Raw genomic sequence first — 14,900 nt, 5'->3', positions numbered from 1 at the left:
TGAAAATGAAACCTGAACTTGTCATTTTGTAGTGTCAGGTCGCACAAACTTACCAGGGCCAAAGCAAACAGCCCCGGATGCCTTCTTTTCCGCCATAGACCTGTCTCTATATATACACAAACTTTTCATTTAATTACATCAAGTTCTGTTAAATCATCAGTAATCTCAAAAGTTTAAAACGATAGGAAGACGTAAATTTAATCACTTAATTCAACTTTTCTACAGGTTCAACAATGATCTTCCCAGTTGCATGGCCATCAATACTCTTAGCCCAAGCATCTCTGGCCTTGGCCAAAGGATATTTTGAGTCAATCACTGTCTTGAGCTTCCCTTCCTTCACCAAGTTAACAAGATACTGTAGGTTCTCACCCTTGGGAATTAACAACAGTGGCAGCAGCTGCTTCTTAGAGAAGGTAACTTTCTTCAGGGCAAAAGTCAGAAAGGCACTAGGACCAGGAGTAATATCAATTACCTTCCCATTTGGGCTCAAATTAGGCTCAAAAGTAGACCAAGGAATTCCTATTGCACAGTGAATTACGGCATCATATTTTTGACCAGATGGGCTCCTCAAAGCTGCTCCATCTGGGGTCTTGTAGTCAAGAACCTCATCAGCCCCTAAGCTCTTGACAAGTTGAATGTTGCGGGCACCACAAGTGGCTGTCACGTGAGCATTCCCCAGCTTGGCCAGTTGAACTGCATAGTGACCTACGCCACCTGAAGCAGCAGTTATCAGAATGTTTGCCTTTTTGCCATTGCCATCAAGCTTGATACCGGCAGCTTGGGTGACAGCCTGGTGAGCCGTCAAGCCTGCAATGGAGAGGCCTACAACTTCGGCTGCTGAAAGTTGAGGTAGTCTTGCAACTGTCAAGCTTTCATTGGTGACAGCAAACTCAGCTAGTCCACCTCCATTCTGTCATTCATTTATATAATTCCAGAACCATAACCGACATCACGCAATTAGATAATAAAAATTGATGCATGGCATATTACAGGCTAACAAACCAAAAGCATGTTAGAATAGGCAAGTCTTGGAAGAGGCCAGCTATGTGTCATCCCAAAATCAGAAAGTTAGAATAGGCAAGTCTTGCAAGTATGCAACCATGCAGGTCCTCAAGTCTACACTACCATGAAGAAACAATACATTTGTAAGGAGTTTTAGGCTATATAATGCTAGTGAAACTCAAAGAACGATGTGAATGAAAGAGGAAACCATCGTCCTCCATACACTGAAAAGCAACTGATCATTACAAATGCTGCAAAAGCTTTTCATTAAATACTCTTAGAGTCTTAAAGAAGTTCCAAATTTCTCACATTTCTGCTTGCGTGATACATACTAATCTTCCGAAAATATATGTGCTACTGTTTGGTACCCATCAGAATCCACAGGTAAAAACATTTATTCGCCACGCTCATACTTTTCAAGATAACCAAAATTTACAGTATTTGATAACCATAAAACAGTAGGAAAGCTATTTTTATTTTATTTTGTTTTTGTTTCTGGACAAATCAATGAACTATTGATGTTTGTATTTTGCACATTGCAAGGTTTGCATGGACCTATCTCACCCACTTCTGCTAAAGCACTAAAAATGGCCATAAGTTCCTTAATTTAGGTAGCATCAAAGCCGATTGGAAATTATAAAAGAAAGTTTATTTGGAGTCTTTGCGCTGAGTGTGTGAAATAACATGGTTCCGGAACATCAAAGGATCATGATGAACCAAGTAACATAGGCTAAGCATGCATGAAAGAGGTGTCTAATTCTGATCCTGCTGAAAGTAAACACATGAATCAGTCATTCTCTGAAATTTCATGAAGGGAACAAATAAATCCTACAATTTTCTCCTTGAAATAACTTGAATGACCAATTGACAATATAAAATAGTTCGTAATCACCCATCATTGGAATCTTCTTTTTAGTCCTTAATGATAATAAAGAGTTAGAAGTGCTAAAAATCTCAAATTAAGCTAACAGGTTAACAAACCAAATGAATAATCCACAAGCTTACCAAGACGTTACCCATAGCTACAACTTTATCACCAGCTTTGAAATTTTTCACTTCCGGTCCGACCTCTATAACCTCACCTGCAACATCAGAAGCTGCTCCAACAAGGAATTTCTTTAGCTAACACTAGAATGCTTTTAAAAATTTTGCAATAGCAGAACTATAGCAATGACCAAAAGAACTATAGCATCGAAAAGATACTTTATGACCCCAATTATATAATGTATAGATTTAATACATCCCCAAAGGAAAAGGTTGTCTCAGAAAAGACTCATTATTTGAAGCAACCACCATCAAAAGTGATTTACCAGGTATGTGAGGGTATGTGAGGGAACTTGCGAGGAAGAAATGGGCGTATCATGCCTTTCTGAACTTTCCAATCAAATGGATTTAGACTAACTGCTTCTACTTTCAGCAAAACCTCATTCTTTTTTGGAGTGGGAACTGGAACTTCAACATGCTGCAAACAAGCCAGGAATTCACAAAAGATTCAGTTAAGGTAGCCATGAATTCTTAATCATATTTATCAGTGGCTTCATTGCTTTGTAAAACAAGCAGCAAAACTAAAAAGACAACTCAGTGCCATAACAAAAGGTCCTGAATCCTGATATTTAAATACCAACATAAATTTTGTGTCCATGACTTTAGAAGCTGTAACCAAAAAAAAAAAAAAACAGAAAATTTCCCCATCTAGCCTTGTGTTGATGTAAAATTTTCTGATACAAATCTTATAGAATTAAGTTTTTTTTTTATAACTAGGATATCCAAGGCTTCGCCCCGACTAGATTCTCGGGACATCGTGCAAAGCGCAACAAATCTTATAGAATTTAAGTTAACAAACTAAACAAGGTATTGGGAATGGGAAGGAGAGAATGAGAGTCAAATCCTTAAGAATTAAGAATATAACAGAACCAATATCATTCTCACAAAACAACCCCTCATATAAAAAAACATATGCAACCATTTTCGAAACCATTTGTAAACTAACATAATCTCTATGGCAAACCCAATTCCCATGGGACATCCAAACACCCCATAAAGACCATTCTAAGTTATTCCACCATGAGATAAGAAAGAATTGCATAAAATTACCAACTGGGTCCTCACCCAAAACCCAATTCTCAAACTATCTAATTCAAAGCTTCATCTTTTGACTACATCTTGACCCTCCAAGTCCAATATCTGGAGGATCCAACAACTTCAGGAAGCAGAGTGTGAAGAACAAAGTAAAGTATATATAAAATAGAAAACAAGGAAAATGAAAGAGAATAACCTGCAAACCATCTGGTCCACCGCCGTAGGCACTGTATTGAACCGCATTCATGAGTTGCCCCAGCCCTGCCATATTCGAGAGTCTTCAAGGAGTGAGATTCAGGAAAATCAGTGTGGCCGGGATGCTATGGAGGTGTGGCTAATGGCTATGGAGCAACTACCAGTGAAAGAGCGCCTCAGCTGAGCAATGCGCCACGTATACCCGATGATATCAATAGCTACCGCTTGGCGCTTTCCTTTGACGTATTATTCACCAAGGCCGCTCAAATTGTAAACAACAAACTCCAAATATTTTTTTTTTTTTTTTTTTTTTTAATCCAGCTTTCAAAAAAGTAGGGGTGTCAATGCAGACGATTAAAAACCGCTCACTAACCACTAACCGCTTAACCGTATTAACCGCTAACCGCCTAACCGCTATAACCGCCTAACGGTTAGCGGTTATTGGGTTTACTAACCGTAACCGCTAACCGCCTTTTTATATAATATATTTTTATAATTATAATTATAAAAATATTTATACATATAATATAATCACTTGATCATTGAATCACAATTTTTTTTAAAAATAATTAAATCACAATTTGAGTATTAATATATTATCACTATAATTTATATGATTATATCATATAATCACTTGATCATTAAATCACAATTTTTTAAAAAATTAATTTAATCACAATTTGAGTATTAATATATTATCACTATAATTTATATGATTATATCACATGATCAATTGATCATTAAATCATTTGATTATATAATAACAAATTATACATATATAATATGACATAACTCATAAGTATACCAATTCATAGTAATACAACAATTAAATATCTAGAGACTTATTTCCAATGTATGTTATAAACTTATAAGTCTATATATGTTATAAGTCTATATAAGTCTACATATGCATATGAATAATATAAATGTATAATATCAATACTTAATCATATGATTCAATGACAATTCAAATACTTTATTCAAGACTTCAAGTGAATCATATTATTAATGTACAATGATGATATGATTCGTATAATATCAAATTAAGTAATTGACATTAGATTAAACAATTAATGACCAATGTGTTACTTATAAACACAATTTAAGTATTAATGTATTATCATTATATGTTGTGACAGTTGTCTGAACATTTTTTTATATGTTGTGTTGAATTTTTTATTTATTATTATTTTTTTAAAAAAAATTAACCGGTTATGATTTAATATTTAAGGAAATTTTTTTAAAATACAAGTAACCGTTAAGTGGCGGTTAACCGCTAACCGTTAACCGTTAGGCGGTTAGTGGTTGCAGTTAGTGAAATCTACTAACCGTTAAGGCGGTTACGGTTAGCGGTTATTGCCAATAACCGCTAACCATAACCACCTTGACACCCCTACAAAAAAGTATCGTGTTCTTTAACCATGTGGACAACACACGCAATTAAAATATATATATATACACTTCTCACATATTAAGGGACAAATGTCACGTTTTTAGAGGCTGAATTGTGATAAACCAACTTTGTATGAAATTTTATGTCACAGCGTTTTATAATTAGCGTTTAAAATTATCATTAGATCAAAATCTAATAATGATTCATCCAAATCCAATTATAATCTTAAAAATCATATGAGAGAGAGTGTAGGAGTGGGTCTGTGCTGCATTAATTATGACAACAATTACTTAGAAGATAATAAGTGACAATTAGAGTTCTCATAGGAGTATAGCACTCTAATTCAATTTTTCTCCGGTGAGCTTATAAAAGCCAAGCCGAGGAAGTCCAAATAATTCGGATAATTTTTCGGAATTAATTAAGGATAATAAATAATAAATAATATTACCGCTACGTAATTACATAAATTCTGTGGCGGGTTCATCCAGAGCATAATATTACGTCTACAATGGAGGAAAATAGTGGGCCGGGGAAGGCGATGATGCAAATTGGTGAGGTTGACGACGCATATTTCGAATCTTTCCCGGCCGGTTATCTGTTTGAGCCTAACAAGGAAGAGTTGATTGGTTACTTGAAGGCCAAGGTGTTTAACGAGCCGTTACCTCCTAACCGGATACATGACGTTCATCTTTACGACCACCATCCGGAGGAGCTCACCGGTAAGCCGGACAGTACTCTTTTTTCTTTCTTTCTTTTTTCTTTTCTTTTCCTTTTTTAAGTTTCTAGTATATATATATATATATATATATATACACGAATTTAAGTATGTATATATTCATCTTTTTCGTTTCGTACGGCAAAAGCTTTTGCTATATATAAAAGTATGGCGACTGATTTCTGATTACGGAATTAAAAGGTAGGTTTATTCAACGGAAACAATTAAGCATGCAGTGCATGCATTTACTACTTTCTCATAAATTTAAAGGCTCACAATTCATTCAAAAAGACTTTATAGATATATTTGGCTTTCCGGCAGACCTTTCAAACTAAATGTTTTCGGTCATTTTGCTACAATAGACTTTCATATATTAATGTATGAAAGTCTAACGTAGCACATACTAAACTTTTTTCTTTTATTTTTCTTTTTCTTTCTCACGAACCGAATTGTGAAGCGTTATATGCATGTTGAGTTAGGGCCCGTTTGGGAGTGCAATTTTAAAAATTGTATTTTTAAAAATTGCGTTTTTAAAATTGCTATTTTTTAAAATTGCATAGGCGTTTGGTAAAACATGTTAAAAGTATTTTTTTTTTATCAATTGAGTGTTGGATAACATTATCATATAATTGCAGTTTCATGACCAAATATTGTTTTAAGCGAAATTGTGATTTCGATTTAAATTCGCACTTTTTCAAATAAGTACTCCCTAATCAACTTATAGAAATCACGGATTTTTCTACGATTTTAAAATTTGCGTTTTTAAAATCGTAATCCCAAACATTATGTTTTTAAAACGCACTACCAATCGGACCCTTAAAGAATCATGTGATTTTTTATTTATTTATTTATTTATTTTGTATATTAATCAGGAAGGTACAAGTTGGTTAGACAAAGGGAGTGGTACTTTTTCACCCCAAGGGACCGGAAGTACCCGAATGGAGATCGCCCAGATCGAGCAGCAGCTGGTGGATATTGGAAACTAACTGGCGCCAATATATCCATCCAAGTTGGTATGATCAGAGGATCTAAAAAGTCACTGGATTACTATGAAGGAAAGCCTCCAAAGGGAAAGAAAACCGCATGGAAAATGCATGAATATAAATTACACCAAGACATTGCTCCTCCATATAAAAAGGTTAAGGGTGTAAGCATGAAGGTACGTACGTATCGAGTTTTGAATTGTTCTATATAAATGTGTTTTAATATTTAATCTTATCTTAATATATATTTCTCATTCATGTTTTAGCTCGGCCCATTTATAGAAAAATGTTGACATGTTACTTTTTATAATAGGCTCTAATATAAGGACATCACAGAAAAACATCAAGTGTTTTAATTAAGAATCATAGCATTGTTTTTTGGCTTGATTAATTGATTGGTTGCTATAAGAGAATCAGCATAAACACATCAAATGTTTTAAGAATCATTGCATTGTTTACTGGTAATTGATTGATTGCTATAAGAGAATCAGTCAGATCCATTGATGTTTATAGTTAGCAACGAGGATAACAAAAGCAAGCTAGCTTGATGGGGATAATGCAAAGATCCAAGCATGACTGCATGTTGGCGTGATTTTTACTTAATATAAAAATAGAATTCATGATATAGTTTTGATGGAAATCAATCTAAAAATGAAAGGGAAAAAAATGCATTTTAGTATTAATATAAACACAATTTAGGCTTAAGTAAAATGTTTCATTCACTACAATATTTTTGCTTGGTTGCTTTGGTTTTTCTCTTATTAATATATATGTATATATTATTATTATTATTATTTTTTTTTGGCAGTTGGATAACTGGGTTCTGTGTAAAGTTTATAGAAAGACAGCCGGCAAGAAGGATAACAATAATGGGACTGCAAAGACGGTAACTTCCGATCAAGGATTGCCAGTTATGAATGTGAATGGAAATGATATTGGGGCTACTGCCTCTACAACATTCAATAATTCACCTGAGCATCAGCATCATCAACCTGATGCATATCCTGAGCTGCAACAACCCCTAATTTTGGCCAATGATTCTGGGACTAGTGCCTCTACAGCATCAAAAAATGCACCTAGCTATCTCTATGCATATCCTGAGCCTCTGCAGAACCAATCTTTAGCCAATGAGTCTGGGGCGACTACCTCTACAACATCCAAAACTGCACATGATGCATATTCTGATCCTTTGCAGAACAAATCTTTAGCCAATAAGTCTAGGGTGAGTGCCTATAATGTCTCCAATAATGACCTTGACCAGCCTGACAAGGTTATTGACAATTATTCTAATTTAACCGACTGGTGGCTAAATATGGAATCAGGGTATTATAGTGACTCTACAACATCAGAAAATGAACCTAGCTATCTCTATGATTATCCTGAGCCTCTACAGAACCAATCTTTAGCCAATAAGTCTGGGACGACTACCTCTACAACATCCAAAACTGCACATGATGCATATTCTGATCCTTTGCAGAACAAACCTTTAGCCAATAAGTTTGGAGTGAGTGCCTATAATGACTTTGACCAGCCTAACAAGGTTATAGACAATTATTCCAGGTTAACCAACTGGTGGCTAAATATGCAATCAGGGTATTACAGTGCCTCTACAACATCAAAAAATGCACCTAGCAATCTCTTTGCATATTGTGAGCCTCCGCAGCTGCAATCTTTGGCATATTATTCTGAAGCTGCTACTTCTACAACAGTTAACAATTCACCTGGCCAAGACAATGCATATCAAGACCAATTTTTGCCTAGCCATTTTGAATCCACCCATGGCTTTACCAATCGAACTTTTCCTAATGACATGGCAGCTAATAATATGATGCAAGACATGGCAAATAGGAGGCTCATGTACCTGAACCAAGTTTTGGGCAAAGAATTGACAACTCCAAATCATAGAGAAAATGTTGGCCTAAGTTCTTCTGAGAAGCCTACTCATGTCAGGGAGGATAATGATCATCAGCCACATTCTTTTGCTAGGGAGGATAATGTGCCTGGGAATGACACACTCGGTAGTAAGGAGATGAATCAATACATGGTCGAAACTATTTTTGTAGAATCAGATGATGAAGTTCAGCAAGATACCATTTCAAACCAACCACCTAAGAGTGCTAAGTAGGTGTTACCTCAATCCCAACTTCCTCTTACTTTTGATATGTTTTTAACAGATTTTTAGCCACTTTTGTCTTGTTTGGTTTCTAGTTACTTAATTGTTTTTATGATTACCATTTCTATTGTCTTTTTTTCTTTTGTTTTGAATTTCATTTTCCTCAGTGGTTGTTAAGCCTATCCATTTTGTAGCACTTATCTAAAAACATAAGAAAAATGCTACACATACTTTCAAATATTTATTTATTCCTATGTGCTTACTCCTGGTGGGGATCACCATTCAATTTTTGATAGATTAATGTGTATGATATATAAATAGTGATTTTCAATTCCACATCACAAAGTAACCACATGTAACATTTCTCAAAATTGAACTTCATGCAAATTTTAGGTCATAGCTTCTATAGAATTGTTAATAACACTAAAAAAAATAAAATAAAATAAAAATAAAAATCTATAACGCCTGGATTTATATAATAGGGTAAAGTCCACATTCCCCCATCAAACTACTACCTAATTGAAAATGTCACCCCAAATTTTCAATTTTGACAATGTTCCCTCCAAACTACAAAAACATTGTCAATGTCCCCCTTAAGATTAGCAAAAAGATAAAAATGCTCCTATATATTTCTTAATAAAACAAAAATACCCTTATAAATTATTAAAAAAAAATGAAAATTTTAATTTAAAAAGAACCATTTAAAAAAAAAATGAAATTTTTTAATTTATTTTAAAACGGAAATTTTTATTTAAAAGAAACATTTTTTTAAAAAAAAAAATTGTTTAGAAAACGAAAATTTTTATTTTCTTACACGAAAATTGTTAATTTTTTTTAAAACAGAAATTTTTATTTAAAAAATTTAAAGAACAAAAACAAAAATTATCAATTTTTATAAAAAGAAAACAAATCGAAATTTTTAATTTTTTTCTTATACAAAGGATTTTTTTTTTTTTATTTATGTTTTAATATTTTTTGTTTTTATTTTACTAAGGGTAGTTTTGATATTAAGAAACATTGACAATTTTTGATAATTTAGAGAGACATTATCACAATTGTAAGTTTAAAAAAAAAACATTATGAATTTAATAGTATTTTGTGGAAGATACGGGGAATAAGTCTAACCTCAAATAGAGCTCACTCCCCTTCTCCGGTTGCGCCTATATCTGTAAAATCTCACAATTTTTCAAGTGAAAAACAATAAGTGCGCGGGTTAGTAAGTAAATACTCAGGAACTAATCAACTAATTTCATTGTGTGACGTGAACCGTACCCCTCTTTTCAAAATCTCTCTCTCACGTGGACGAGCAACGAAGGGGAAACAATTTTTCTCCTTTAGGTTAAAGGTTTTAAAACACTCGTGCATGTCTTTTCAACCGAGCTTTAGTTGATTGACATCCAAGGTTTATAGAAGCATTAATTTTCACAAAAGCCTCCTCTATTGAAAGAGCTGCTCTCTATAGATATTTATAAGTATTTTATTTTTTCTTTATTGAACCTTTTTCTAAATAACATGTTATTACCTGTTTAAAAAAAAAAAGAAAAAAAAAAAAAGAGAGAGATATTCATAAAATAATCGAGGCAAAGCACAAAAGCCTCTCATATAAATTTTAAAAATATCCATGTATGCCTGACATTATTTTTATTAAATAACGAGACATGCACAAAATATATAGTCTATTTATAACAAATAGAGTTTTCTTCTTAATTGGTTTGTAAGAACTTTTTCTAAGTCAATCTATAAAATTATCTTGTATTATTTAACATGTGTGAATCATGTTCATTTTTAATCAAATTTATTTTTCTCACATATTTTTTTGTAATAAAATTTTCTCTATCTTTGTTAAGATAAGAAAGGACATATTACAATTTTCTCAAACTTCAAACTACCATCATATTACCAATGTGTAACTTTCCGAGAAATAATTAGCTGGAAGTTATCTCGGAGATCTAGCCTACATCAAAAGACTTTTCTAATACAGAAAGATAACTATCAGCACATCCACAGTAATATCAATACTAGAGCAACTAAGAAAGCATCATAACATAGAAATGATTATCAATAGTCTTGGTCTCATACTAGTCTCCAAGTCAAATATATTATAATCAAAGAGAAATGTTATATATCTCAAAATTTTTTCTTAAATGATGTGTTACCATCCTATGAATTGGTGATACACTTTTCAAAATAATAAATTCTTGAGATAGTGACACATCATTTAGGAATTAGCTTTTGGAAATAAAATTTGGAATGTATATCACTTCTCATAATCAAAACCAAGGTAAAAAACCTACCAATAAGACTTTAAACCTAATAGAGAGTCTCATGTTACCAAAGATTACAACATAATTGATAATAAATCCAAAGAAAACCCAAAATCGAGTCAAAATTATGCTACAAATATTCACTCAAGTGCGGATCTACCTCCTCAAGAAGCAATCTAGAGAGCTTGTCCAAAGCTGGCCTCTTGCCCGGATCCATATCCATCTTCAAAGGAATCAAGAGCTATAAAAAAAAATATATATATATTAAAAAAAAAAAAAAAAACACGAATGTTTTATATGTGAAAAAGATACAAAAAGATACAAGTGTAACCGTACAACTTAGTGAGCAAGGATACACAAGAATTCATATTATTAAGTTCGTGAACTCAATTTGACTGTTCAAACCACGAATAGTAATATGCAACAGTTGTAAATCACGTGAATGCTTAGAATAAAAACAAGATCTATAAGTATTTATTTATCTCGGGTGGTACTCCGCACTCTAAGACATTTCAACCTCCAAGTTACTGCAAATCATACTCTAATATATATCATACACCAACATACTAAAAATCATAATCTTGAATGTTGAACCCTGATTAAGTAATAAAAACCCTAATGATGCGCGCAGATTAGGGCCTTCATCAAATGTTCGGTGTCGGGGTCAATTGTTCGACCAACAAGGATTAAACGTTTAGCTCATACAATGGAACATTCAGTGACTTGAGCTAGAATGTATGAAAACTCAAAATAGCCTCTTACCCATTTTCCAACTTAACCACGGCTCCAAATATTTCTAGAAAGGGAAATCAAACATCGATAATGTATAATAACACAGAACGTACGAGCAAGTTCATATCTTTTTGAAAGTATAGCTAACTCATGCATGATTGTTGTAAAATCCTAGCGTAACGTACTTAGATTTTTCTAAACAGCACGTGATGTTTGTTAAACAACAAAATCAGTATATTAAACCAATAAAAACATATATATTAATATCTATTAAAACAAGATTGAGGTTTAGGATTACCTTCTCTCAAAGATGAAGCCTCACCAAAAATTACTAACCCTCAAGATTCTTCCTCTCTCTTCATCTCTCTCTCTAGGGTTTCCAGATACTAGGGGCGACTAAATAGGGCTAATTGGTGTAAAGATGCATTAATAGTTGTACCGTGCACGAAGAAAAGGGTTGAGACATCCAAAATTTAATTGTACGTTGTAACTACCCATCGAACGTTCAGTCTTCAAGTCGAATGTTCATAGCTAGGATTGCATCGAACGTTCGTGTGTTCTCACCCCTAACTTCAACAAAAGAAAAAAATATGACACTTCTCCCAACATACTATGTTATAATTAGAACATTCTTATAGAAACACATGATGCGAATATAAAGCTGAATATAATGACAAAGATAAAGGAAATAGAATAAATGCAGAAAATTGGAAACGGATCCTCTCAATGTCAAATGAAATGGAGAATATTCATTTACTGCATTTAGGAGGGTAATATTATCTTTTTCTTTTGGGTAAATTTTTTGGACAAATTTGTCCTCCTAAATGCACATGGTCTAAATCCACACATTAAAGCCTTATAGGTTACATATTTCTGATTTGAGTATGTAGCTCTATATCCCCAAGAGGTAGAGCAATCGGCTGAGACCACACTTAATGAAGGTGAAGTCATTAGTTTGAATTATCTCTCTCTTATGCGGACATGTCAAAAAAATAAAAAAAAGTACATAGCTCTATTTAATATATCCTTAAATTAGGCGGGAATACAAAATCAACATTTATCACAAATGATTTATATTCTTAAATTTAATTATTTATTAGGGCTTCAAGGCATTACACTGTCCTTTCAAACTATAAAAAATTGTAAATGTTTCCCGATAACAAACTCCCGATAAAAATAAAAACAAAACTTAAAAAAAAAAAAATGGTCAAGATGTAGTTAATCCCTTGATTGCAGGATAGTTTGAGAAGGATTCTTCTTTGGTTTTTCCCTGGGTCTTGAGGTAGAAAACCATATCCCCTTCAACTTGAAATTCTTAGCCTTGCTTTCTGAGCATCTGAGAAAACTAACATATAACCTTATCACAGATCTGAATAGTAATCACCTCTACGTTGTATGCGTCGGTTTTCAAGAGTGGGGGATTGAGAGAGATGGAGCGGTATCACTTGAGAGAGACGAAAGCTATGAGTTTTTTTTTTTTTTTTTTTTTTTCTAAAAAAAAAAAATTATTTTATTTTTTTATTCAAATAAAGGAGATGGGTTACATGGGAAGCAATACAAACAAATACAGAAAGAGTAGGCAATAATTTTATTCATGATCCCAAAAATAACTATAAACGAGTAGGGTCTCTCTAAGGGCAAAACAAGAAGGTAATAAACAGCAAAATAACTCAATGAAGAGCCCCAAGCGGTAAAAGCAACAACCACCGTGAAATGGTTGTTGTGGTAGAGGTACTGTCAAAAAGGGGAATGGAGCCATCGATGAAGAACAAACACCAGCTACAAAAGTCTTCTCCACTAGATCAGACCAAATAAGAACAAGAAGACAGCAACCCACAGAAAATAAAGAGCGCCACAAAAAAAAAAAAAATAGAGAAACAACATAAAAACAGCAAAAGAAATACAACCAATCCATAAAACAGAGGCTTCGACAGCGGGCAGACAATCAAAGGAAAAGGAGCTGCAAATGAGATCCACTCTTATAAATTTGCTAATACAATCCTAACAACTAGAGATATTATATAGATAATTATATATAATGGTAGGAGTTATCAATAAGAGTTATCTCTACATAGAAGATGAATAGTGATATTTTATTAGGATATATATGAGTTAAGTGATAATGTTCTATTCATTGTAGACATTTATCACCTTACGACTATTTGGATTATTTAATGGCATTTGCTAATGAATTAAAATGAGTTAAATATTGGTATTATAATACCGTCTGTGTATTTTGGGAGTTCTTGGCTCACTCGAACTAGCTATATCGGAGGTCACGGCTCCCTTGAACAAGCCTATCTATCATTTTCATGTGTTTTAAACTAATTGGTTTGCATCAATTGGTAATAAAACATTATCACTTAACTCCTATATATCCTAATAAAACTCCTCTTCTCACATAGAGAGATAGAGATGACTCTTATAAATAACTCCTATCATTATTTATAATTCTTTCAATGATATTTCTAACTATTAAAATCGTATCATTTGCATATGGGGCTATGAGGTTTTTTTTTTTTTTTTTTTTTTAAATAATTTTTTAGGATCAAACTCAAATCAGTCTCTTATAGGAACAACAACGACGTGGGACCAACTTTGTTCTTTTTAAAAACGATTCTTTTTTTAAAAAAAAAAAATTAAAAAAAAAAACGAAAATTTTTATTTAAAAAAAATTGTTTTAAAAAAATATTTTTTTAAAAAAAAAATTATAAAACAAAAATTTTCAATTTTATAAAAAAAATCGATATTTTTTTAATTTTTTCTTATGAAAAAATTTATTTATTTTTAAATTTGACCACCCTTTGAATTATATATATAGTTTTAGGTTTTTTTTCTAAAAGTTTTAGTATTTTTTGTTTTTATTTTACTAAGGATAGTTTCGTCATTAGAAAAACATTTTGACAATGTTTTATTAGCTTGGAGTGGACATTATCATAATTGAAAGTTTAATAAAGATATTATCATGAGTTAAATAATTTATTCCTCGTGTGGTTTAACTTCTTTATTTTTTGTTCCTTAGGGTTTACTTTTTATCACAAGAGGCAGGAGGTACCTATGGTTTGCCTAGAGATGGGAGATGGTATCTCGGTCTAAATTCTACCCAAAATTTGACAGAATATCACATCAGTACCAATAAGAAATTGACATATGTCACTATAATTAATTTTAAAAAATATATATTTTTTAAAAATTAAAAACACTAAAAAATATATATTTTATTAATTTCTTTTTTTAAAAAAAAAATTGGGGGTAGCCACCCTCTTGACCATTTGGGGGGTGGCTGGGCCACCTCTTTTGGCCATTGGGCGGGCAGGCTGGAATAAAGGTAGCTCGGAGCCAAAGGGGTGGCCGAAACCACCCCTAAACCCATTGGGGGTGGCTCGGCTACCCTCATATGAGCCACCTCCAAATGGCCGGTTTG

The 14,900-nt window shown here is 32.9% G+C and overlaps 1 pseudogene; it reads right to left on the bottom strand.

Annotated features, from left to right (window-relative positions):
- LOC132167773 (chloroplast envelope quinone oxidoreductase homolog) lies at window positions 1–3,453 on the bottom strand (annotated as a pseudogene).
- Window positions 3,454–14,900: the final 11,447 nt, after the last annotated feature.

The sequence above is a fragment of the Corylus avellana genome, chromosome ca1 (genome assembly GCF_901000735.1).
Source record: "Corylus avellana chromosome ca1, CavTom2PMs-1.0".
Classification (NCBI taxonomy): Eukaryota; Viridiplantae; Streptophyta; class Magnoliopsida; order Fagales; family Betulaceae; genus Corylus; species Corylus avellana.
Note: the sequence above shows the minus strand (reverse complement) of the source record. Positions and strands in the feature narration are given on the sequence as shown.